Consider the following 26,124-nt stretch of genomic DNA (forward strand, 5'->3'; position numbering starts at 1 on the left):
ACATCTGGTCCCCATCTACAGAAAACGGAAAGCAGTTAGTTCATGTAAGGAAACAGAAAAGGTGTAATTGATATTTATAAAATAAACATATTAAATTCAGAGGATAACTTCCAACTACGCCCATATGTAGATGGGTCTTTCAGGGGACCTTTGGTTTTATAGCTTAGCTACTCTTACCTGGTAATTGACTACTAAAAAAAGAGGGAGGGTCAAAGAGCTGCACAGAGGTTAGTGCGATGTGGTGCATTTTGTGTGTGTGTGTGTGTGTGTGTGTAAGAGAGAGTGTGTGAGAGAGATGCACTTAAATCATAAATACAAAGAAATGTCAGTACATTGTGTGTGAGAGAGAGAGATAGAGAAATTCAAATCTCAGAAATTCAAGAGAAATCATGGCAGCCTAGCCTCTCCTGTCACTGAGATCACTGAATGGCTTGCTCACCAAGAGGATGGTGTCCTTGGTGGTCTAGCAGCTAAGGATCCTGTGCTTTCACTGCTGTAGCCTGGGTTTGATTCCCAGGCAGGGAACCACCCTAGCTATGGGGAGGGTACTCTCAGTGCTGGTCCCAAGCCTGGATAAAATGGGAGGGCTGTGTGAGGAAGGGCATCTGGTGTAAAACCTGTGCCACAATCAAACATGCAGATGCAATGATCTGCTCTGGTGGCCCTTAACAGGAGCACCCAAAAGAAGAACAACATTTAAGTAGCTTCAAGTGCAGGTCAAAATCACCAACATGTAACAACTATTGTGAAGTCAAAACTGGCTGCATTAGTGACATTATTACATTATACAGCTGAACATTTTTTTTTGGCAATTTGTTCCAAAAGTCAGTGGATCTTTTTCAAGATTGTCCATAAGAAAACACTATAGAAATGAAGCCCATTCATAAGCAGCAAGCGCTGTTGCATCCACATATAGTCTTGGGTTATCTAGCTAGTGATAGCCAGTAAGCTTGTAACGCTCGGCGGGAACACCACTGAGATTTACACAGACAAAGGGGGTTCTTACCTTCACTAAATAGCGTGTATGTGGACACCCAGCGTGTATTATACATATGCGACGTTAGTTTGTGTAACCACAAACAATACGAAAGTAAAAAAGCATGTAAACGTGTGATAGCATGCAAGGGGGGTAACCTGTATCCATAGCAATCACTTAAGGAAGCAAGGAAAAATAAAAGACAAAATGCTTCTCTTGTACTGGCTCCTTTTATGGCAAACGTAAGACCGTACTTCCTACTTTCGCCTAGGGTCACATGGTCTCACATGAACTATCGCAAGAGGGCGATGATGACCAGAAGCTGCTTAATTAGGGGCAAATGAAGCACATGAGGTGAGCAATAACAATGATTAGTATTCAAACAGCTTATCACATTAATTGGTGTATCACTACAAGCTTAAGCTATTTGTCACGAAAGGCAATTTCAATATTAAGATAGTGATCTTGCACTAAAGAAATGCCATGATTTGTTTTAGTATTATAGCTACACATATGCAGGTCAATTAGAAAATTACTTTTAATATGCCCACCCATATGTGAGGCTGAAAGTCTTTTTTCCCCACTCATTTCTCTTGCACTGCCTCTTCCTACAATGATGTCAGTAATGAATTGGACTATACCAAACACATCACAGTGTAGGGTGGCTACAACAGTGAAATAACTGTATGTACAACACAAAACAATTATACAAAATCACATTAACTAAATCCAACTGAATCTTGCCCATTCATTCAAGTCATCTAATGATTATGGCTCTTACACATCCGGCCCCTAACTGTCTAGACAGACAGAGTACATCAATTACCAAACTTAAAGTAAACTAGAGCCATAAATCTTTCTATAAACTTTAAGCATCTTGATGAGTTTTTCTCAAGCTAATGCTCCTGCATAAGAGGTAAGTATTCTAGTGTCCACCTTCGCTACAACAAGTTTTCCATATACTGAATTTGTCTCCAGTGGCTCCGTGTATAGAGATATTCATAAAAATGCCGGGTGGCAAAAATGGCTTAGAGTCTTCATGAGCAATAGATGATTCAGGGTCAGTACTTCCAGGTTGTTGGGGTCACCCAAACACTTGACCATCACACCCATATGTGGGCCTTCCCCAAACTGTTGCCACAAAGTTGGAAGCACACAAATTTATAGGATTTCTCTTCACTGCAACTAAGGGGCCTAGCCCAAGCATATTCCAGCATGACAATGCCCCTGTGCACCAACAGAGGTCCATGAAGACATGGTTTGACAAGGTTGGTGTGGAAGAACACAAGTGGCCTGCACAGAGCCTTGACCCCAACCCCACTGAACACCTTTGGGATTAACTGGAACACTGACTGTGCCCTAGGCCTCCTCGCCCGACATCAGTGCCTGACCTCATTAACGCTCTTGTGGCTGAATGGGCACATCCCCTCAGCCACATTCCAAAATCTAGAGGAAAACCTTGCCAGAAGAGTGGACGTTATTATAACAGCAAAGGGGGGACTAAATCTGGAATGAGATGTTTGCAAAGCACACATGGGTAAGCACATATAAAGTCCCATAACCATTCTCACTGGTGTCTGCAAAATGGTGTAGTGATGCGTCCAATTGTCTTCTACTCATGCTCTGTCATTTTTACAAGTTCAGTTGACCTTGATATCTCCCCCAATATTTTTCTCTATGATAAATGTATAATATAGAAGATATTTGATGATAAATAAAGGGTGTGGTCAATGAGGTGAATGGTGGTTTTGTACATGGATGCCGAGTCTCATGAATACTTTGTTGCTGTAATCTGTTATAACAGACTCTCAACAGGTAGTTCTTTCAGTTTTTTCTGGTATATCTAAGACATCTTATTGTACTGATATTATAACTATCAAACCAACATGAGTGATCCAAGAGATGGCATAAACCAAGGCAGTAACACTAGCTCAATTTAATGATAATTTAGTATTGACTGTATGACCTTAACTAACACTTAAAATACCTTCGGAAGGTTAGTCAGTCACTCCATTTTAAACAAACTGCACTGACAGAACAAGCCAAGCATAAAAGAGCATTTTTTCATTGAGATGTGTAACTTACTGCAGGTGTTAGAGATATATGAAAATCATTGAAAACAATGATGTTTTCCTCAAAAATAGATTGTGCTGAGTGAAAATTTTGAGTGATTAAAATGATGGATGATGTCAGCTAGCAAATGGCAGCTAATTCTGACTCCAATTTTTGCATGATGGCATCTCCCATTTTGATAAAAAAAAAAAGACTTCAAAAATGCATATTGGGAGTGAACAGCACCATGTTGTCCTTATACAGTCATAGGTAGAACTCAACACCAACGGTGATTACAAGGATGCCTCCACCACCAAGTCAATTGCTTCTTAATACTAATTTGTTTGCCTGAAATACCCTTAAAATATATTTCCAACAGGGGAAGCTATTTAAGGAGGAAAAACAATTTAAGACATTTGACCTTGTTTGAATCAATTCCAAAATCTAATCATTTCATATTCTGGATACAATGATAATTCCATATAAATCCTACAAACATTAAACCACTCATTCTTGAGGTATTGTGCAAATAAGAATCTTGGATGGACGCACAGACCCCAAAACATAATGCTTCCACCACCTAGGAGGCATAAAAAATTCTAGTGAGGAGGTGGGTGTCCCTTATTTTTCCTCACTGAAGGTGGCAACTCTAGTATTAACTGTGGTGCCAGACTCAGTCTGTCACATTACCCCCCTTCTCACATTACTGCCCTTCTCGCCTAACATCTGGATAGATAGTTAGCTATGACATTACAAGTATGTGGCTTGTGTCGCATTTTAAAAGCAAAAGGTTGTAGGGCTAAATACTACCTTGTAATTCTACTATTGTGATGTTTTATTATCTGTATCCATGTTAGAGCAAGACAATCTGGATAGGAATTTACCTGTGATATTACATTAGAGCAAGATGATCTGTCTCCAACAGGTATTCTCTTCCAGGCCCACATAATGGCTAGAGCTTCTTTTTGTACTGTAGAGTAGCATGTTTCCCTGGGTAGCAATTTCATACTCAGATACAACACTGGCCTCTCCTCAGTCTCTATTTCCTGGGCTAATACAGTGCCTAACCCCACTGCAGAAACATCTACTTGCCTCAAGATAGTCTTTGAGAAAACAGGGTTTACTGATTAAAAAACTGGCTCATTACACAGGCAAATGGGCTTTTCGTAACTTTTCCACCAATGCATCAATTTGTGGCATAGGATATTCATCAAACGTTGACTGGGCATTACCTTTATGGAAGTCTATGCATATCTGAAGGGATCTATCAGACTTTGGCACAATAACCACAGTACTACACCATTGACTATGTGAGGTTTCAATAACCCCCAAATCCGACATGGATGAATGCCTCCACTGAAATGTAATTCCAGCAAAACCAAACTGCTGTTCATCCCAGGAGATGCATGTCAGGATCTCCATGTCAGGATCTTGTGATCTCCCTGGACAACTCTCAGATCTCACCATTTGTCACTGCATGCAACCATGGACAATCAACTGTCCTTCTCCTCTAACAGAATTAAACTGACATCCTCATGCTGATTTCTCCTTTACAACATCAGAAGGATTTGTCCATTTCTATCCACAGAGGCACTCAGGTGCTTGTTCAGTCTCTTGTCATTTCAAGACTGGACTACTGCAACTCCTCTTGGCAGATCTGACTAAGCATGCCATTCTACCTCTGCAACTGATACAAAATGCAGCTGCATGACTTGTTTTCAACCTTCCCAAGTTCTCACACACCACCCCATTGCTACACTCCCTCTACTGGCTTCCTGTAGATGCCTGCATCAGATTTAAAACACTGATGCTTGCCTACAAAGCCAAAATGGACCAGCACCCATCTACCTTAAAGCACTTCATAGTACCCCGGTGTGTGAGGGGTGGAGGAAGTCTCGGGAGGCTGGCGGAATTTTAGCTGAGCTCTGGGCTCATGTTTATTCAGTCCAGACCTTACAGCACACTTTCAAAAAACTGAACAAAACAGGACAACAACAGAAAACAGACTATTGCTCCATCAGGTCAAGTTCACTCTCCGCAGTGTGTGTATGGGTGTATGGGTGTCAGCTATATCACGCTTTCTGTCTCTCTCGCCGGTTACGGGAGTCACTGAAAGCACAAAGAGACACAAATAAGTAGACTGGCTGTAATAAGAGGTGAGACTCATCCCACGTTACTTGCTGGTTGGACCCACCTCCTCTCCGTTTACAGCTGAATCTCAACAACGCCCCCACTGCCACATACCCCCGATGCCCTACGCAGGTCAAGGAGCCATTGAGTGCAAGATACCAACAAGTGATCCGCGTGATGGCATCCTTCATGCGATGGAGCCATTGGAGCAGGGTGTGATCGGAACAGAGGGTAAAAGTGCACCCCAGTAGGTAATACTGGAGGGTTAGGACTGCCCACTCTATGGCGGGACCCATCTTCTCGATTGTGCTGTACTTGGTCTTCCTTACTGACAGCTTCCCGGCTGAAGTACAGCATGACGTGATCCTCCCCCTCCACCACCTGGGACAAAACAGCCCACAGCCCTCTGTCTGCTACGTCAGTCTGCAGAACAAAAGGGAGAGAAAAGTCAGGAGAATGCAACAAAGGGACCCCACACGAAACTGCTTTTACCTGGCAGAAAGCCTGCTCGCACTGCTATGTCTACTGGAACAGATCTGGTGCTGCCTTTTCAAGGAGGTAAGTCAGTGGGCTGGTTACTTCCAAAAAATTGTGTATGAACCTCCAGTAATAGCCAGCCCACCCCAGGAACTACCTCATGCCCTTTTTTGTTTTCGGTCTTAGCCAGGCTGCAATCACTGCCAGGGCCTTCCCAGGCTCTGTTGGCACCCTAGGTGAGACCACCATCACTACCACCATGAAAAGACTGAAAACACTTATTTTTCAAATGAACTCAAATTTACTATTATATAAAATAAATAATAATAAACATTAACATAAATATGAAGTAAATAACTGGTGATAATAAATAACAAACAACAAATCTGAGTACCAAATCTGTTTGAAACCACCACTTCTGATTGTTTAAAAAAAATTACATGATTAATCTAATTAGCCTCTTACCTGTCATCCCCATTTTTGAGCATAGACTGGAAAATGACATACCTAATACCTAACTTAATTAATTAAATGATTTCAATTCATGAATGCTTTAGACTATATGCCTAATCATAGTCTCTTTTAAAAGAAGACACGTAGGAGTTTTTGGTGAAGTGAAAGCAAGCAGCAATATAACCAGTGCTCGAGCTGAGGGATTCAAGCATTCCATTCTGCATCCCCCTTGTTGAAAAAAATGACAAAAAGCATCCCCTCTGTAAATCCCCCGTTCCCCCCTTACCATCCCCTTTAGATTAATAGTATTGTGTATTATGTAAAACAAATGTAAAAAAAATTCTCTATGTATGATCATTTACCAACTATAAATAATGGCGATTGGCCAATCAGAAATCAATATTCCAATGAGCTGCGCACAAGGTCACGCAAGTTTTTGTCAGTTTCTCACTCTTCAAAAATGGCCAAGAGAACAGTGCAAGGACATCTTTAGACATTCTTTAAAAAGAAGAGAACAGATGGTAAGATATAGCTGTGACTAGTGTTTCAGGACATTCCCCTGATGTAACATTAGAAAGAATAACAAATATAAAGTACATTGATTCAGTAAAGGATTGTTGTCAAGGTTGCATTGATTTATTGAAAATGAATGCAATCACTGAGGTGGTAACGCACACATGCATATGTTAGGTAAATGTACGTGTGTTTATTTAAACAAAAAAGTCAGGTTTTAGTCCCTAAAGTGTTGAGCTATTTTCTTACACAACTGCTTAAGCAATGTGCACAGAAACCACTCAAGCTGCTGCGAATAACTCAACACCAGCACTCAAGCTGCAGTTAATGGCTGTTTCTATCCAGTTATTTAGAATAGAAAGGATGTGAACTGTACGTGTGACTGTGAGCGACTGAGACATAACAATTCTGAGAGGGGGGGTGAGATAGAGAGAGAGAGAGAGTCTGGTGCTCAGTCATACCATACTACTGTCATACACAGCAAGCAAGAGTAGGGGAAGAATGTGTGATCATTCTTAAATCTGATGTTCAGAACTTCAGACACCTAAATTTGACAGCTGTAAAACAGTGTTAGGTGGTAATGTACTACATGTAATCTGGATTACAAAATCACATTACTAAAATAAAGTACTTGTAATTATGTTACATTTAAAGTCTAAAATTTGTTTAATCAGATTAGTTAATACAGATATAATACATAAATAATGATTTTCACTAAAATAAGTGATCCAAAACTATTACCTAAAAAGTGCAATCTAAAAGATTGTTACAGCCAGGTTACAGTTGCTATTGTTTATTGTGTTATCAGTACCAGATTACATTTCAGCAAGAATCTACCCAACACTACTGTAAGCTACAGTAAACAAATTAAAATGTATTTGCAATTTTGTTGCTCTTGTAGAATTGAGTGAGAGGAAAGATGTTTATGTTTGGATGCAGGTTTAGACAGCTCTGAAGATGCCAGTCTTCAGGCTGTGAAGACAAGAGTGAGCAGGGAGAGAGTAACGTTGATATTCCCAGAATGCTGGAGAGCACAAATGTTGAGAGACAGAAAAAAATTGTATCCATTGTTTATTTGGCAAAACAAAAGTCTTGGCTGTTCCATTTTCAGAAGATAAAGGCATCTAGGCCAGAGGCAGGTTCTGGACGCATGCATGTTGCTGAAGAATGGACCAAAGTAAAAGTGATGCCTTCAGGGTCAACTAAAAACGCACAGCAGCAGTCTCTGCGTAAAAAAAAAATACACAGAACATCAGATTATCACAGCTCAGCAGAGAAAATTTTACAAAAAGTGCAAGACAAAACCTTAGAAACATTGGCCACTGAGATGACGAGGGATCATTTCCTTACCACTGACAGAGTTTTCCGCATGGTTTACAAAATTGTCAAATCAGGAAGACCTTTCACTGATCTGCCGACTGATATTGACCTGCATGTCCTAAATGGAGTAGACATGGGAAGGACTTTACACTCTGAAAAGTCTTGTGCAAAAATTAGTCAGCACATAGCTTGTGAAATGAGAAAGACAGTGGCGGCAAGGGTCTTGAGAGCAGAACAAAATTTTCCATTCTGATCGATGAATCCACAACTATGAGAAAGAAATCTGTGTTGATCATCTATATTATAGCAAGCTTAGATGGAGATGAAGATCGACTAACATTCTTTTTAGATTTAGTGGCAGCTACCAATGCAGAGGGAATTTATCAAACACTTATGGAAAACCTCGTGCACCATGGTTTCACAGAAGCTGTTCTGAAAGAACGTTTTGTTTGATGGCTTCAGATGGTGCCTCTGTCATGCTTGGAAGTAAATCAGGTGTTGCAGCAAAAATTGGTCAACTGGTTCCCAATGTGCTTATTTGGCACTGTATGAACCACCGCCTTGGACTGTGTGCTGTAGAAGAGGTTGCTGGGATGAAACAGTTCCAGTCATTTTTTTTGATAAGGTCTACAGTCTTTATCATGCTTCTGCTAAAAACTGTCATGAACTAATTTCATTCTGTCAAGAACTTGCATTGCAGTGTCAGAATATAGGGAGGATTCTTGGCACTAGATGGATAGCCTCTAGTTATAGAACCATCAAGGCTGTGTGGTACACAGCACTTCACAAGCACTTTTCAGATGCCTTGACTGATCCAAAACGAAGCTCCACAGAGAAATGCATGTTTGTTGGTTTAGCAAATTGTCTCTGTAGCATCACCTTTGTGCACAATCTTGCTGTCATGTATGATGCCATAGAGGAGCTATCAGAATTGTCAGTGTTACTTCAGGACAGAAACATGACTCTTCCCAGGCGGACGCATGTCTCACTCAGCAGGTCCATGTGTTAAAATCCATGGCTGAGATACCTGGTTTATGGGTACAGGAGGCACAGAGAGCAGTAGATCTAAAGCTCTTTAAATTAGTGTCACTGACACATCATACGAGGAATGACAGAGACATCAATCAGCAGCTGTAATTTGATGCTTTATCTAAATGTCTGGAGAAGAGAATGGATTTTCTATCTGGTTATCAGAGCAAAGAACAGTATGAGATTTTTCTAAACAACATCGAAGGACTGGATCCCTCTAGCTGGCCAAAAGAGTGTGATGTGAAATGTGTGATTATGCTGAAAATGAAGTACAGGAACTCTGCTCTCTTTTCCAAGTCCACAGTGGTAGGGAAATGCAGAGTGGCATGAGGGAATACATTGACAATGTTAAGACCACTGGTAAACGCATACCTCCCAAAGAGCTGAAACCCCTCTTGAAGACGGTAAGCCCACTGGTTATTTCCACAGCAGAGTGTGAGCGTGGCTTTAGCCAGATGAACATTTTAAATAACACAGCAAGGTCAAGTCTAGCACTTCAAAGCCTTTCAGCGCTACACTTTATTAGGTGTGTTGGCCCACCACTAGAGAAGTTTTCTCCAAGACATTATGTGAGGTCTTGGATTCAGAAAAGCCACTGCTTAGCTGACAATTGCAAGGCATGAACCAGAAATTCTGAGTGACAAAGTCATGGCTATGAACCACTGTGGAAAATATTGTGATGTAGTATATGTTTAATTCAAGATTGTTTTGACTGCCATTTTTTTTTTCAAATGTGTTTTGTTTTGATGGCTTAAAGTTCATTTTATAAAGCTTATTTTTGGTAAATAAAAATGTTTTTAATGATTAGACAAATTTTGTAATCGTTGTGTAAGGTTAGCGACAGGACCCCCCCCTTTTACACCATAGAAATATTTGACCACACCATCCCCCTTGAAATTTCTTTACAATTCGACCACTGAATATAACTGAAACTAAAACATTATACAAGCTTAAGTTTATTCTAAAGAAAATTCACTACACTTAACTTGCACTACACATAAATAAAACAAACAAAAAATGGTCCACAGTGTCCGTGCCAGTTAAGAGGTTCTAAATAAGATATTTCAAAATAGTAAATAAGCATCGGCGGTTGATTCTTACCTCTATATTGTCTTTTTCTGCTCCTCTTCTTTGTGCTGCTTCCTGCCTTATGCACCTGATATATCCACATATAATCGTGTAGTGCTAGCAACAAAACTAATATGTATGGTAATGGCACCGGCATGCACAACTAATGTGTTATGGTGATGTGTCATAATCATGTCATGATGCAGGCAATGTATAATTTAGTCCAAGATGACATGTTGTCAACTCGCACCTCCAGAATTCGGGGTTAGATTCCCACCTCTGCCCCGGGTGCATGGCGTTTGATGTTCTCCCTGTGCTTTAGGGGTTTCCTCCAGGTTTCCTCCCCCAGTCGAAAGACATGCATTATAGGCTGATTGGAATCTCTAAATTGTCCGTAGTGTGTATGCAATTGTGCCCTGCGATGGGTTGGCACCCCATCCAGGGTGTCCCCCGCAAAGGTTCCCTGTGTAGGATAAGTGGTACAGAAAATGGATGAAACATGAACAAAAAAAAACAAACAAAAAAACTCTCGTGCGATGCTCCTCTGTCATTTTGCACCCTAGGCAACCGCCTGTGTTGCCTATGCCATGGGCTGGCCCTGCCTCAATCAATGGAAATGGGTGTAATGGTGCATTTGGCATGACCAGTGGATTCACCAGCTGACATTCACAACATTGCTGTGAATGCCTGGCCAATAAAATGGGCCATGAGATGGTTTAGTATTTTATCCTGCCCCAAATGGCCAGCCATGGGATTATGATGAGCCGCCTGGAACAGAAGTTCCTTATGACTCTTTGGTACTAACAACTGTCGTCTTTTTCTTAGTTTGAGTGTCCTGCATCACTTGATATAACCTATCTTTAATAATTGAAACCTATGGTTGGGTTAGTGTAACAATAGGCTGAATTTGCTGACCATCAATTACTCTCACTTGGTCATAGGTGTGTCTCAGTGTCTCGTTGCGTGACTGCTCCAATGGGAAATCCCAGAGGGGAATCCCTGCCAAGGGTGGAGGACCAGAGCCCTCTCCATCTGAGCTCCAGACTCGTGTTCATTCTGTCTGCGCTTTTCAATGCACTCAACAAAACACTGTGTCATCGGAACCTTTAATGGTACCTTCACACACGCAAGTCACCCATGCAAACCTTGAAAACCTTGCTGCGGGCTCTGATGCACCTCGGGCAACTGATGCGGGCAACTGATGCACTGATGTTGGCTTTTGCACCTTTCTCTGATAACAGTCTGGATGGACCATTTTGTCTTTGGCACAGAGAACTTGACATCCATTTTTCCTGAAAACAAGCTGAAACATGGACTCATCTGATGACAGCATGTTTCCAGTGTCTTTTGGTCCATCTGAGATAAGCTCAGGCCCAGAGAACTCAGCAGCATTTCTGCATAGAATTGATGTATGGCTTTCTCCTTGCATAATAGAGTTTCGGGTTGCATTTCTTGATTCAGTGAAAGCGGTTTCCTGAAGTACTCCCAAGCCCATTTTGCTATATTACTCACAATAGCATGACAGCTTCTCATTCATCAGTGGTTTCCGGCCTTGCCCTACAAGGACTGAGATTTCTCAGGATTCCCTGAATCTTTTCACAATATTAGATGGTGAAAGACCTCAATTCCTTGCAATCTTGGATTGAGAAATGTTCTTTTTCAACTGATTGACAGTTCTCTCACAAAGTTTGGCACAAAGTGGTGTGCCACGACACAATAGTGTTGCACAATAACAATAGTGTTGCACAAGTGAAATCACTAATAATAAAAATTGGATAACTCTATACTCTATATATATACTATACTCTATATACTATGGAATAAAATCTATAAACTATGAAATATTTCATAACTAGAGCCACCTGAATCAGTTATTGAAGCTACCTGAAGCAGTTACTGAAGTTATGGAAGTACTTAATATAGCCATATTCATCATTTTCATTCATCAGCTGTGGCCCCTATCGGGGCATAGGCCACTAACGAGATCTCTCCAGGCATTTAGAGCCTGGGCCAGTCGTTCTAATTGTCCCCAGGTGAGTCCCATTCTCTTGATGTCTGCCTCCAGGTCACGACGCCAGGTGTTCTTTGGTTGGCCTCCTTTCCTTTTACCCTGTGGGTTCCAGGTGAGGGTTTGCCTTACTATGCTGGATGTAGATTTGCTGAGGGTGTGGTCAATCCACCTCCAGTGCCTTTGGAGAACCTCCACCTCTACCGTTTGCTGTCCCATTCGCTGACACAGGTTTTGATTGCTGATGGTGTCTGGCCAGCGGATCCAACGAATCCTTCTGAGGCAGGTATTGATGAAGGTTTGGATTCTTTTCATGGTTACAATGGTGGTTCTCCATGTTTTGGCTCCGTAGAGTAGCACAGGCTTTACAATAGTGTTGAAGATCCTGATATTGATGTTAGTGGTCAGGTTTGTGGCATCCCAGATTTTCCTCAGCTGCTGGAAAGCTGACCTTGCTTTGCATAGTTTAAGGTGAATTTTCTCCAAAAGTTGACCATAGAATGGGCTCAAATTTACTAGAGTCACAATCTGGGTTCTTCTGTACTATATTCTGCTGATTTATGAACTATGGAATATTTCATAACTAGAGCCACCCGAATATCAGTTATTAATTTATATGTTATAGCCATGAAAGCAACGTTTTCTCAAAACAAACAAAAAAAAATGTAAAATGGGTTCAAATTTACTGGAGTCACATAGTGGGATCTTCTCTACTATACTCTGCTGATGGAATATATAAACTATTAACCATATTGTTCTAATTAAATCTCTAAACTATAAGATTACCCAGCTAACAAAGATATATCATGGGAACGTCCCCTGAACCAACACTGCAAACATCCTATGGATGTTTTTTCTAGGGTTACCAAAACATTACAGTGACGTTCACTGTACATCTGTGGACCTCTGGGGGACTGTTTGAGGGCAGTCATTAAAACCAACTTCCAGGTGACTATTTAAGGATGCTCAAGGAACGTCCCTTAAACATTGCCTTTATTTGACCATATGCCTACCTAGGCTATTGCTGTATTATTTGCAGCATAAGGATAAACACAAAATATGTGATAGGATAGAAACACTATTTTTAAAACAGACATGAAGTATGGACTTTTGGCACCTGCCATTTCATGTGAATGCTTTTGGCTCTGCTATTTCTATTTTGCTGCAGGTTTACAGTTCTTGGTGCACAGAGCCTTCTTGTGTTGGAGCCTAAAACAATAAACACTGCACAAAAGCAGATAATTTTTTTTTAATGAGACCCTCTGATTATAGGCCAACCTATGGATGATCACTGGATAATCATCAAAAAAAGCATATTCATCAAAATGTTATCCTGCAAGAATGCAAAATGGATGAATCTGACTCTTTCTTTGTAGCGACTGGACGCAGCACGATCATCCTATAAGAACATCCCTGTAACATTTTGGCTATCCTACAAAAAAAGAGACATATTTTTGTTACCGAGGTTTTTAGTCAAATGTATTTTCCTCAAAGTGACTGTGAGTCACTTATCTCCAGCAACAATGTCTACACTAGCAGTTTTTAGTTATTCCTACATGACTGGCCATGACTTTGTAAGCTACTTTTTTTATCTCTTGCCCACTGTGCATCCTTGATAGTTACTCAACATCATATGATTATATATATGCTTTTGACAAAGTAAGACAAATAGCTGATGTTTGCTGTAATAGAAGGGAGATGGTATGTCCACGACATATAGGCTTACATGGAATATTTTATTTATTAACCAAAACCTCAAATGTTGCAGGGAACGGACGCACCATTTTGGACGACATACTGAAAACAGAAGTATAGAGGACTAGGTCTAAGGGCCAATAATCATAACATTGATTAGACAGACAGACAGACAGACAGATAGATAGATAGATAGATAGATAGATAGATAGATAATACTTGTAGGATTAATTAGATAGGTGTATAGATGGGGCAGTCGTGGCCTAATGGATAGAGAGTCGGACTTGCAACCCGAAGGTGAACCTGAAGGTTGTGGGTTTGAGTCTCAATCGGCAGGGATTGAATGACTCGAGTCAAAATTCCGGCAGGGATTGAATGACTCAGTACCACGAGGTGAGACCCTTGAGCAAGGCACCGAACCCCCAACTGCTCCCCGGGCGCCGCAGCAAAAAAGGCTGCCCGCTGTGTGTGTGTGTGTGTGTGTGTGTGTGTGTGTGTAAATACTTGTATAGTTGATGAGCTAGACAGATAGATAGGGTGTCAATACTTGAGCTGATTAGATAGATAGGGGGTGAATATTTGTAGAGTTGAACAGATAGAGTGCAAATACTTGCATTGTTATACTACAAAGAGCAGTAAATAGTTAATATGCTGCTTTCTTTACAAACAGTTTTCTGTAACATTTAATTTTGTGCTGGAAATTAATTAATAATTTTGTACTGACTCGATAATATAGAAGTCGTAAAATAAAAATCTATAACAAAGTTTGTACTAAAAAAAAATAGGGTGCCTAAGACCTTTGCACAGTACATTTTTGGCTCTATACACCACCACAATGGATTTCAAATGAAACGAACAAGATGTGCTTTAACTGCAGACTGTCAGCTTTAATTTGAGGGTATTTACATCCAAATCAGGTGAACGGTATAGGAATTACAACAGTTTGCATATGTGCCTCCCACTTGTTAAGGGACCAAAAGTAATGGGACAGAATAATAATCATAAATCAAACTTTCACTTTTTAATACTTGGCTGCAAATCCTTTGCAGTCAATTATAGCCCGAAGTCTGGAACGCATAGACATCACCAGACGCTGGGTTTCATCCCTGGTGATGCTCTGCCAGGCCTCTACTGCAACTGTCTTCAGTTCCTGCTTGTTCTTGGGGCATTTTCCCTTCAGTTTTGTCTTCAGCAAGTGAAATGCATGCTCAATCGGATTCAGGTCAGGTGATTGACTTGGCCATTTGCAGTATGCTTTGGGTCATTGTCCATCTGCACTGTGAAGCGCCGTCCAATGAGTTCTGAAGCATTTGGCTGAATATGAGCAGATAATATTGCCCAAAACACTTCAGAATTCATCCTGCTGCTTTTGTCAGCAGTCACATCATCAATAAATACAAGAGAACCAGTTCCATTGGCAGCCATATCATGAGCAGTTCCGTTCCTTCTCCATACTCTTCTCTTCCCATCACTCTGGTACAAGTTGATCTTGGTCTCATCTGTCCATAGGATGTTGTTCCAGAACTGTGAAGGCTTTTTTAGATGTTGTTTGGCAAACTCTAATCTGGCCTTCCTGTTTTTGAGGCTCACCAATGGTTTACATCTTGTGGTGAACCCTCTGTATTCACTCTGGTGAAGTCTTCTCTTGATTGTTGACTTTGACACACATACACCTACCTCCTGGAGAGTGTTCTTGATCTGGCCAACTGTTGTGAAGGGTGTTTTCTTCACCAGAGAAAGAATTCTTCGGTCATCCACCACAGTTGTTTTCCGTGGTCTTCCGGGTCTTTTGGTGTTGCTGAGCTCACCGGTGCGTTCCTTCTTTTTAAGAATGTTTCAAACAGTTGTTTTGGCCTCGCCTAATGTTTTTGCTATCTCTCTGATGGGTTTGTTTTGTTTTTTCAGCCTAATGATGGCTTGCTTCACTGATAGTGACAGCTCTTTGGATCTCATCTTGAGAGTTGACAGCAACAGATTCCAAATGCAAATAGCACACTTGAAATAAACTCTGGACCTTTTATCTGCTCATTGTAATTGGGATAATGAGGGAATAACACACACCTGGCCATGGAACAGCTGAGAAGCCAACTGTCCCATTACTTTTGGTCCCTTAACAAGTGGGAGGCACATATGCAAACTGTTGTAATTCCTACATCGTTCACCTGATTTGGATGTAAATACCCTCAAATTAAAGCTGACAGTCTACAGTTGAAGCACATCTTGTTCGTTTCATTTGAAATCCATTGTAGTGGTGTATAGAGCCAAAAAAGTTAGAATTGTGTCGATGTCCCAATATTTATGGACCTGACTGTACATGCCTCATTATAGACCATGCCTCAAACATGACTCTGTGTGCAAACCTCCTTCAGATGAGACACATTCCATGCTTTGCTCACACCTTAAATCTAGTGGTGAAAAAAGCCCTCTCACAAACAGCCGAGCTCAATGCCATTAGAGATCAGTGCAGAAAAGTAGTTACTTTCTTCAGATCAAGCACCAGTGCCACAGAGAAACTGTCTGTCCAGCAGCAGATGGGCAAGCCAAAGATGAAGCTGATTCCTGAGGTGGACACAAGGTGGAACAACACATTTTTCATGCTTCAAAGACTATATGAAGAACATGAGGCAGTTGGTGCTGCTTTAACCTCTCAGAACACCAACATAACACCCTTGAACAGTGGACAGTTTGAAACCAACTTGTGGTGCCTCCATGCCCTTTCATCCTTCAATCATGCCACAGTCAAGGACCGCATCGCTGAATGCAGTGTTATATGGTTTAAAACAAAATGTGTAAAAATCTTGTTGAGATTCAGATCATATTGACACAAATCATATTTGGACAAAAAAATAGAACTAAATAAAAAGATTAACCCACCATTCCAACATCATCTTCTCCTGACTGATAACACTTTCACTTTGACTGCTAGTTTTTATAGACAGCTTTAATGACAAACCCATGTGTGTATAATTAAAAAGGGAGAGTGATAGTTCATTGTGTCTAAATGGCCTGATTAACCAAGCCTATAATTAAAAACACTCAATACAAGCACTAATATTTAATGGTATTTATTTATTTGTAAATTATATTTAAAATCACACTTTCATGGAAACATTTGCAATTGTTTTGTAAAAGGTGTCATTATGTTTGGACTGAGTTCTCATTGCTTTTACAATGTTTTCACCAGCAGGTGGTGCCAGTGTGTGGTGTTTCAAGTGCTTCGAAACAGTGACTCGTTTTGCGAAGCAATTGGTTCAACTGATTCAGAGTTTAGAAAAGCTTCATTTCTCCAACTGGACACTTATGTATCTTTCTGCTGGAAGGAGAGACATGGCCTGCTGGGAGGACACAGGAGCCCACACCAGGCAACTGACTTCAGCTGTAATAGAGTGCAAACCAGACAGCAAGATTCCTGACCAGTACCTCCACACAGCTAAAGACAACTGGTGGAATTGAATCTTCAGGAGTCATGTCCTGGTCAGCCCTATGATCACCATCACCTGTGGACATCACTGCTCTTCGACCTAAGGTGACTGCCACACATTCTCGGGCCTTTAAATGGCTCTGCATTCAGACATCCCGGAGGAGGGATTTGTAGTAGATTTATAAATTGTGGCAGAAATTTGATTAAGATTAAAATGATCAGGAATGTGGGTCAGAGAGACCGTGTAAACTAAACCTGGTCATCTAAACTGTGTTTAATTAAAATTTTCCTCAGGGCATGTTTGGTATAAAAACTAAACTAATCCATATTCAATATCCATAATCCATATTTCATGGTGAACAATGTGGTGACAACATTTACACTATATGTTGCAACGTGTGTTTTGTTCACACACACGTACACACGTAGATACCGAGACCACCTGGTCTACATGGGAAACCTTTTGCTTTTGTTCCCACAGACTCTTCCCACGGAATCTTAGGCTAACGGTAACGGAAAAGTTTTTCTCTTGCGTTTTCAAAAAGTTTCACGTATACATGACAACGTTTTCAAAACGATTCGCGTTTACACATATCCGCGATAAAGGCCAAAAACGACAGTAGTTGGCACTGTCACCTTGTTAGTTGGTTGTAATATTGGTGAAGTAAATCCACACTTTGCTGAAGAAGAGTTAGCAAACTCTTGAGCAGCAACAGGGATTCACTTTTTTCCAGGGGTTTCAGGACAGCGGAATCGAAACTGTGTCATCAGGCAAGCGTGGCCTATTTGAGAATCTGCATAGGTCACCGATCATGCACAGTTTGGGAAAAGCCATTTACTTCAAATACCTCTTCTGATTTCGTGTCAAATACCTTTTATATACACAGTAACTTCAGATACTTGTCCTGATCGCAGGGGTTTTGTGTCAGATTACATTCATACTGTTATAACTTCAGATACCTGTCCTGATCGCAGGTGTTTTGTGTCAAATACCTTTTATATTGTATACAGTAACTTCAGATACCTGTCCTGATCGCAGAGGTTTCATGTCAAATACCTTTTATATTATATACAGTAGCTTCAGATACCCGTCCTGATCACAGGGGTTTCGTGTCAAATACTTTTTATATTATATACAGTAACTTCAGATACCTGACCTGATCACAGGGGTTTCATTCAAATACCTTTTATATTATATACAGTAACTTCAGATACCTGTCCTGATCACAGGTGTTTCGTGTCAAATACCTTTTATATTATATACAGTAACTTCAGATACCTGTCCAGATCACACTTCTTATTCTAAATGAGTTATACTGTATATACAAGTATTTGCTTTTGAGCAGTCAACATACAGACATATTCGTTTGTTAAATCCGTATCATTGACTATACTCGCTGTTTGAGAAGGAAAATATAAATATTCAGTACAGTTAGCTAGCTAATAAATATAAATATTCAGTACAGTTAGCTAGCAAACTTGTGGCTAAAAAAAATCATTATCCATCTGAGCTGATCCTGGGATTGGAAATGCCCGCGCAAAAAAACAGTGTTCTGCGCATGATCGGTGACCTCTTATTTATTTATTTTTTTGGAAAGGGGTTGTTTTCCCAACACCTCCAGAAACGCACATTTTACGTCGTGGTAATGAAACCCCTGGAATTTAGTGAATGCGAGCAGCAACAACACTACCACGTACTCCGCCATTGTCGTGTATGTTTGTACTGCGCATGTCTACATACCTAACACGTACTACGCACGCGCATGACGTCACCGTTTTCAAAGATTCCCGTATTGGGTGTTTACATGGAGACGATAACGCCCAAAACGCCGTTATCGTGTAAACGAACAGGCAAAACGCATAAAAAGTTTCCGGTTTTTGGCTGAAAACGTTGTCGTGTAAACGGCCCCTTAGATTAGTTTAGATTCTCAGGAACCTAATTAACATACAGTTCAGTAGGGTGAGCTACCCAGCTGGGGGTCCAACCTGCCATAGAATACATACATACATACATTTAGGACTCTGGTCATTGTTCACTTCAGAGAGGCTCAAAGAGGCATTATCATACTGGATAACTCATCAGGGGGGCTTTACCATCAGTGAGATGCTTTACCATCACGCATCCACACTCTATTAAAAAAAGGATTCCTTGAGGTTCTATATAGAACCTTGGGGTTCTATACTTGTCCAACAGAACCTTTTAAAAGAAAATGGTTATATGCAGGGGCGGTTCTAGGAGGGGACCAAATTAGTACATTAAAAGTAATCAATACAATTTATTCTATACTATATATTAATTACTTATGGTATATTTAAGTGAACTCCTTTCATTTATACATTTTCATATTTTTTCTTTGTAGTTAAAATGAAGAGAAAAAAACTCTAAGGACATAATGTCCTTTTCTAGTAAGAAAAATAAAGATAATAGTCAGTCAAGGCTGGAGAGAGAAGATGCTTGTGAAAAAGAGTCAGAAATACACAAAAGCTTAGAGAATGTAGAAAGTCCAGAAGAACAGAGAACCCATCAGCAAGGTGATTTAGTTGTGGAGAGAGTCAGCAGACTTGGAGAGAGCAGACAGACAGCAATCTGGAGAGTGAGAGCAGTGAACATCTTGAGCAAGAGGAGAGTAGAGATGAGGCTGAGTATGACTTGGAGGCAGAGTGTGAGCGAGAGGAGCCCTTTGCTTCTACAAGCACGTCATGTGAACCTTCAAGTTTGACATACAGCTTAAGTCACTTGTCAGTTGTCGATAGACATGTTTAGACAGACAGATCTTTTACATAAACATTTATATAAATATATTATTCAACCTAAATATTTAGTCACTGTGACTTTTTTATCGTACACAGATATTTCCAAGAGTAGAGATTTTGCACCTGCTCAGCCACTTCTATCGTCATATCCAAAGACACTGATGGGGGACAGGAGGAGGAGCTTCAAACCAGATTGGTACAAAATTCTCATGTTCTCAGGTTCAGATGACTGCTTATGTTAATTTTGGGATGTTGTGGAAAAGTGCCTAGATGTGCATAGATGCTTAATTGTTATAATTGTTTTTGACTACAAAATTCATTGTCAAATAAATGAACATGAAACATCATTTGAGTTGAACTTATTTTATTAGCTTATTTGCTTATAAAACAGAGTGATATATGACAGTGAAAAGTGACTGAAAAATAATCCTGAAAATAAATGTTAGTGTGCCCCCTAAAAGCACAAGTGGCCCCTGCCTGGCCCCCCTAGTTAGTGTACTCTAGAACCGCCACTGGTTCTATGTAGAACCCTTGGGGAGCAAAGAACATTTTTTATTAAAATGGTTCTATAATTCATGTTTTATGACTGAAGTGTAAATTAATTATAGGCCTACACAACACATTCACAAAGCTTTTTGAGTCAAGACCAAGGACAATGACTGCTGTAGTCAAAAACAAGAGTCAACAAATATTAATATCTAGTCAATGTATTTGAGCTTTTTTTTTTTATGCAAGTTTGTACATTAGAATGAAACTTATATTTCCTAATACATTATAGTTTGCCTTTTGACGAATAATTTTGTGAAATAAATAAACTAACCAGGTGTTGTCTTTATTTTGTACCATACTATATTGTGATGGTTTAAAAACAAATTATATTTAAATTAAAAACAAATAATCGTAAAGATGCCCTCTGGTGGCGACGTGGCGTATATGTGTTGCATCATCCTTGAATTCCTATTGGTGGATTGGAGAAGATGGTCCTCGAGTCAGTGACAGTTAATTTTTCAAACTGAGGAGTCCGCCATTTCTGCCCGTTCTCTCAGGTAAGTTAAGTTTTTACATTTTTGAAATCATATTACTGAAATATCATCAGTTAATATTTCTATTTGTTAGAGTAGCCCTTGTGTTAAATAGTGATTCTAGAAGCGAAATGGATAATATTTACCTCAGTTAAAAATACTGCTGGGTAGCACTGACGGCCCAGTTAAACTGATTTTGCTCCGGTTTTTAAATGAATTAAGTTACAGTCTCCCTTTATTTCTTTGTCAGTGTTAACTGAATTGTCAATAACAATAAGACAGTTGTGTTATAAGGAGACGAGCTTCGAGACAGAAGCGTGAATTTGAATTTTAATGAAGCGCGCGCTCGCTGTTCGTTAACGGTAATTAAACGATAGGCGCCGATTCAAATAAAAGCGAACCGGGTGGAAGGAGGAGGGGTATGATATGGGAATGTTTGTCGCAGCTTACTCAATTTGCGGTGAGTATTTTCCCCAGGCCTATGGTAACAGGTGTAGAAGTTCTTAACTTTGGCCCGCGAGGTCCACTTTCGTGCAGTTTTTAGCTCCAAGCCTGAACAGACTTACTTTTCAATAATCCAGAAGATCTTGATTAGCTTGTTCAGGTGTGTTTTATCAGAGTTGTAGCTAAAATCTGCAGGAAAGTGGACACTGCTGGCCACAGTTGAGAACTTCCGGCTGGTCTTCATTAAAACTGTGCGCAGTTACAGTGTAGTGTTCGTATCTGCACTGAGTCTGTGTTTGCTGTGATGCAGGCGCTTAATTAAAGTGATAATAGCACCTGGTTAAATTTAGCATTCAAATGTTCTAAAGCCAAAAATGTGTTTAGGTGTGTTTAATGCATAGCTGGTTTGTGAAGTGTTCTTAATGCTCTGTTGTCTTTTTCCCCCAGATAACCATGGTTGATAAATGGTCAGTAGATGACACGTGCCACTGGCTTCAAAATATAAACCTTATTGATGCAAAAGAAAGTTTCAGAGATACACATGAAAATGTATAAATGTTCATTTTGTGATGTGAAGTTTCAACTCAAAAAGTATCTAACTCACCTGCAAGTGCAACATAACCACCAAGCAGATTTTAGTGTTACCTGTAAGACCAAGGGATGTTTTTAGAAGATTTACTTCAAATGTTCTTTAAAGCAACTCAGGATACCATTGTTTCCAGTTTGGAGTTCATCTTGAAATTTTTCCAACAAAATTATTTTGAAATCATAAAATTCCACTTGACCAAATCTGGGTTTAGACTAGAGGACCAGGAAGGCTTGGATAACTTGCTAAATAATCAGACACTTATAGAAAGTGTGTTTGCCTATATTCAGTCAGACTATCAACTTTTCAAATATTGCAAAGAACATCTACATTTAGTGGAGCCAGTTAAGCACATTCTTGAAACCAATAGCCAGGGGAAGGAGGACATATTTCACCTATCATAGATGTTCTGAAGACTCAGTTGGAGAAACAGGACATATTTGAATCATATCAAAGAACCTGTGAACAAGCCCCAGGTACAGATTTTTTAAGCAGTTACACAGATGAATTCTTTCATGAGAGCCCCTTTTATGGAGATCCTAATATTGTAAGATTGCATCTGTACACTGATGAATATGAAACTGTTGTACACTGAAGGACTGCAGGTCAGTGTAAATGGTCACAACATCAATTTGAAATGTGCTCTTGCCACTATTTCAGCTGACAACTTTTCCAAAGAGTACAGATTATGGAGAGACCTGCAGCTGAAGTAATGGAGCAGTTTCCTTTTCTTGGAGTGCCACAGCTTGTGAGTAAACACTGTTACAGTTTGTGCCAGGCATATAAGAAAAATCAGTGTATATTATATTTCTGTGAATTCCTATAGCTCATTTGGTAGAGCAATGCAGAGTTAGCAATGCAAAAGGGTATCCAAGGGAACACATACTGATAAATGTATAGATTGAACACAATGTAAGTCCCTTTGGATAAAAGCGTCTGCCAAATACGAAGTATTTTATTTGATATAAAGTTCTTTTGTTTTATTCTTATTCTAATTTTATTAATTTATTTTTAGATATATACTGCTGTTAAAAATTGAGGTCACTCAGAAATGTTTAATTTAACACAGTTTTAATGAAATTTCACAACAAATGAATTGCAAATTCAATAGAAAATATGATCCAGATGTCTACACTGTATTTCTAATCAAGTTCATGTTATTTTAATCATATGGGATTTAACGCCTGGAGCCATTTTGATTACTTTACCACACCCACTATTTTTCTTATTGAACATCCTGTCTCTAAAATACATCACTATATGGCAGTCAGTTGCAACTTCCAGTCCATGCTGACTTTAAGGAACTTGTTTGGCTGACTGAAAGTGTGTAATTTGGATATATGCACCTGAAGTAAACAAATGTTTTGTATTTAAGATGCTGCATGAAATGACAATGAGGTTTGGAACAGACTTGGTGAAGAACATGGAAACATCTCTAAATGAAATGGCCCCAAACATCATCAGGAGTGCAAAGGAGGAAGTAAAAAAAAAACCAAATAAATCTCATTGGACCAGAAGAGGTAACCACAGAAGGTAACTACACCATATATTTTTCCCCATCAAACCTATATGTTCCATGCCCAGTGTAAAGTTGTATTGTCTGCATTGCCAATGTAAAGGTTGTAGCACCTATAAATTGTATGAGTGAAATCATGTATTAAAATAATGTTAGTATTAAAGGAATAGTTTACCCCAAAATGAAAATTGTCATCATTTAGTCACCTCTTGTCATTTCAAATGTATGACTTTCTTCTTCAGAACATAAAAGAAGATATTTTTTGAAGAAGGATGGTAACCGAACAACGGCGGTGCCCATTGACCTGCACTGGTTTTGTGCCCATACAATAGAAGTGAATGGGTACCAGTTTTGTTCAGTTACCAACATTCTTCAAAATATCTTTTTTTGCTGAAGAAAGAAAGCCATATAGGTTTGAAATGACAAGAGAGTGAGTGAATGATGACAGAATTTTCATTTTTGGGTAAACTATCCCTTTAATTGATTTCTGTACCTAATGTACAATAATTTGTATCTGTTTGTAGGCCTTGTTAGGAATGCTGCACTCATTTTATTGCCAGCACTATTTAAAGAAAACGCCAGCTTCCTCTACTGTGTAGATAGTGTAAGTATAGAGTCTTCTGTAGTTTCATTAACATCTGAGGCACTTGACTTGAATTAAAGAAAATGTTCATGTAAATATAAAAATATTACTCAGTTTACTCACCCTTACGCCAAATTATTAACAAAAATCTTCAATGAAATTTACCCTATAATTTACTCGCTCTCTTTGTTGGTCACAAGTTTTGTAATGTCATTGAATAGCACCCCAATTTTTGAAACTCCAAAAAGTGCATCGATCATAAAAGAAATCTATACAACTCCAGGTGTTAATACTTGTCTTCTAAAGCAAAATCATACATTAGATTAAAAAAAGATTAATATTTACCAAGATAGGTTGCTATAATTAGACTATGAGATAAGAGAATAACATCCAATGGGGCGGCACATCAGCTCCACATCAATAATTGAGTCTTGTTGGTTCTTGCGTGTCACGTGCCTAGTTGTCATATCTGTTGTGTCACGATTCAGTCACAAGAACGAAAGAACCAATGAGATTCAAATCAAAGTGGAGCTGACATGGCAGCATTTTGAATGTTCTTGAGTCATCAGTAATGATGATATTCAAACACATTACAAAGAGAGCCAGGACATTATTAAATATAACTCAGATTGTGTTCAGCTGAAGAAAGGAAGTCGTACACATCTAGGTTGGCTTGTTGGTGAGTAAATTATGGGGTAATTTTAAGTCTGTTTGATGACTTCTGTTAATTGGTGAAAAGCACTCAAAAGGTAAAATGTTTGTTTTACAGGAACACAAAGGTCCTACACCAACCATAGTGTTCAACGGCTCTCCTGATCCTCTCAAGGCTGAAAGTGTCAGCATTATAATGGACAACATAACATGACACAGGCTGTGGAATGCATGTTTGCAGTCTATTTTCTTTTCAGTGTGCAATACCCGGTTGCCATTAAGCGCACAGTGACTTTTATTCAAAAATATATGCTTAAACTTAGATGTCGCCATGACACAAGAACACCAATACCTGTACTAAAAATGTACAGTCAGCTTGTGTAAATTGTAGTGATATTTAATAGATGTTTTAATTGTTCATGTATTGTTTTTATCTGCATTGTGATTTGTTTTTCCTCATTTCAGAGATACATGTAAAAGTAAAGTACTGTATACATACATACATACATAAGCTTGTTTATGTACTGTATGTTTATTAAAAAGTGAAAATGCTCAAGTGAAATTAAATCTAAATGGTTAAATGTAATTAAACATTTGAAATGTAAAATAATTTAAAGTTTTGCTGTCTAATACAGAGTAAACAGAGGTGCAATTTTAAACATAACACTAATATTTTTGTATAATAAATTGAATGAACTTAAACTTTTAGAATTTTCTGGATTGGTTATATTTTCTTATTCAGTGATACATAACTCTTAATAATAAAGAACCCTTAAATGGTTCTAAAAAGCACCATCTAACTTGGATTCAAAGAACGATTTGGGGTTCTTTTTAATGAACCCATTAAAATGGTTCTATGTAGAATCATTTTGGGGTTCCATGTATGAAGCGGGTGATAGGACCATTTCTGGTTCTAAATAGAACCGTTTCTTTTAAGAGTGAGATGCTTTTCCATCAAACATTCTATGCCTGTGACTTTGTCCATTGACTCTGTAATTTCTCTTTGTTTCTACATTCTGTATATTGTGCGTTTGTGTTTTGTACAATAAACTCATTACTGTATCTCCAAATACTCTGCAAGAAAGTGCGGCACATTAAAAGTGCATGACTTGTATGATTTATATGGTTATTAGAAATAGCTTCCTAAAGCTTTAGTAAGTTTGTTTGAAAACCTCTGATAAGCTAAGTGAAGAGCCTAATACTTGCAAGTTTAAAGAAAACCTCTGACAAGTAAATAGGAAAAAGTCTAGAGCTAACAGAATAATTGTTTAATAAATAGGCTACATAAAAGCCTCTGACACTGAGATATTACACTTTTAGCAACAACTAGAAGATTATTCTTTGGGCTCAGATAATTTATGACATTTACTGCAGTCAGATAGTTAAATCATAAAGTGAAAACACGCATTTAACTTTCGGCTGTACC

General features: G+C 39.2%; 2 long non-coding RNA genes across 5 annotated transcripts; one reads left to right on the forward strand and one right to left on the reverse strand.

Moving 5' to 3' along the window:
• Positions 1–4,937: 4,937 nt before the first annotated feature.
• Positions 4,938–21,518, reverse strand: LOC113539662 (uncharacterized). The gene is made up of 3 exons (XR_003403950.3): positions 21,369–21,518; positions 5,223–5,581; positions 4,938–5,137 (listed from the first exon to the last, which is right to left on the reverse strand). It is a non-coding gene; the product is annotated as an uncharacterized LOC113539662 (long non-coding RNA).
• Positions 16,988–25,768, forward strand: LOC113539661 (uncharacterized). 4 transcript variants are annotated; one of them, XR_004580259.2, is made up of 7 exons: positions 16,988–17,247; positions 19,993–20,942; positions 21,810–22,424; positions 22,609–22,696; positions 23,324–23,481; positions 23,989–24,068; positions 24,817–25,768. It is a non-coding gene; the product is annotated as an uncharacterized LOC113539661 (long non-coding RNA). The 4 variants fall into 4 exon arrangements; XR_003403949.3 differs by having other exon boundaries at positions 16,989–17,247; positions 21,810–21,829; XR_008300586.1 differs by lacking the exon at positions 21,810–22,424.
• Positions 25,769–26,124: the final 356 nt, after the last annotated feature.

This window comes from Pangasianodon hypophthalmus, chromosome 20 (assembly GCF_027358585.1).
Source record: "Pangasianodon hypophthalmus isolate fPanHyp1 chromosome 20, fPanHyp1.pri, whole genome shotgun sequence".
Lineage (NCBI taxonomy): Eukaryota > Metazoa > Chordata > Actinopteri > Siluriformes > Pangasiidae > Pangasianodon > Pangasianodon hypophthalmus.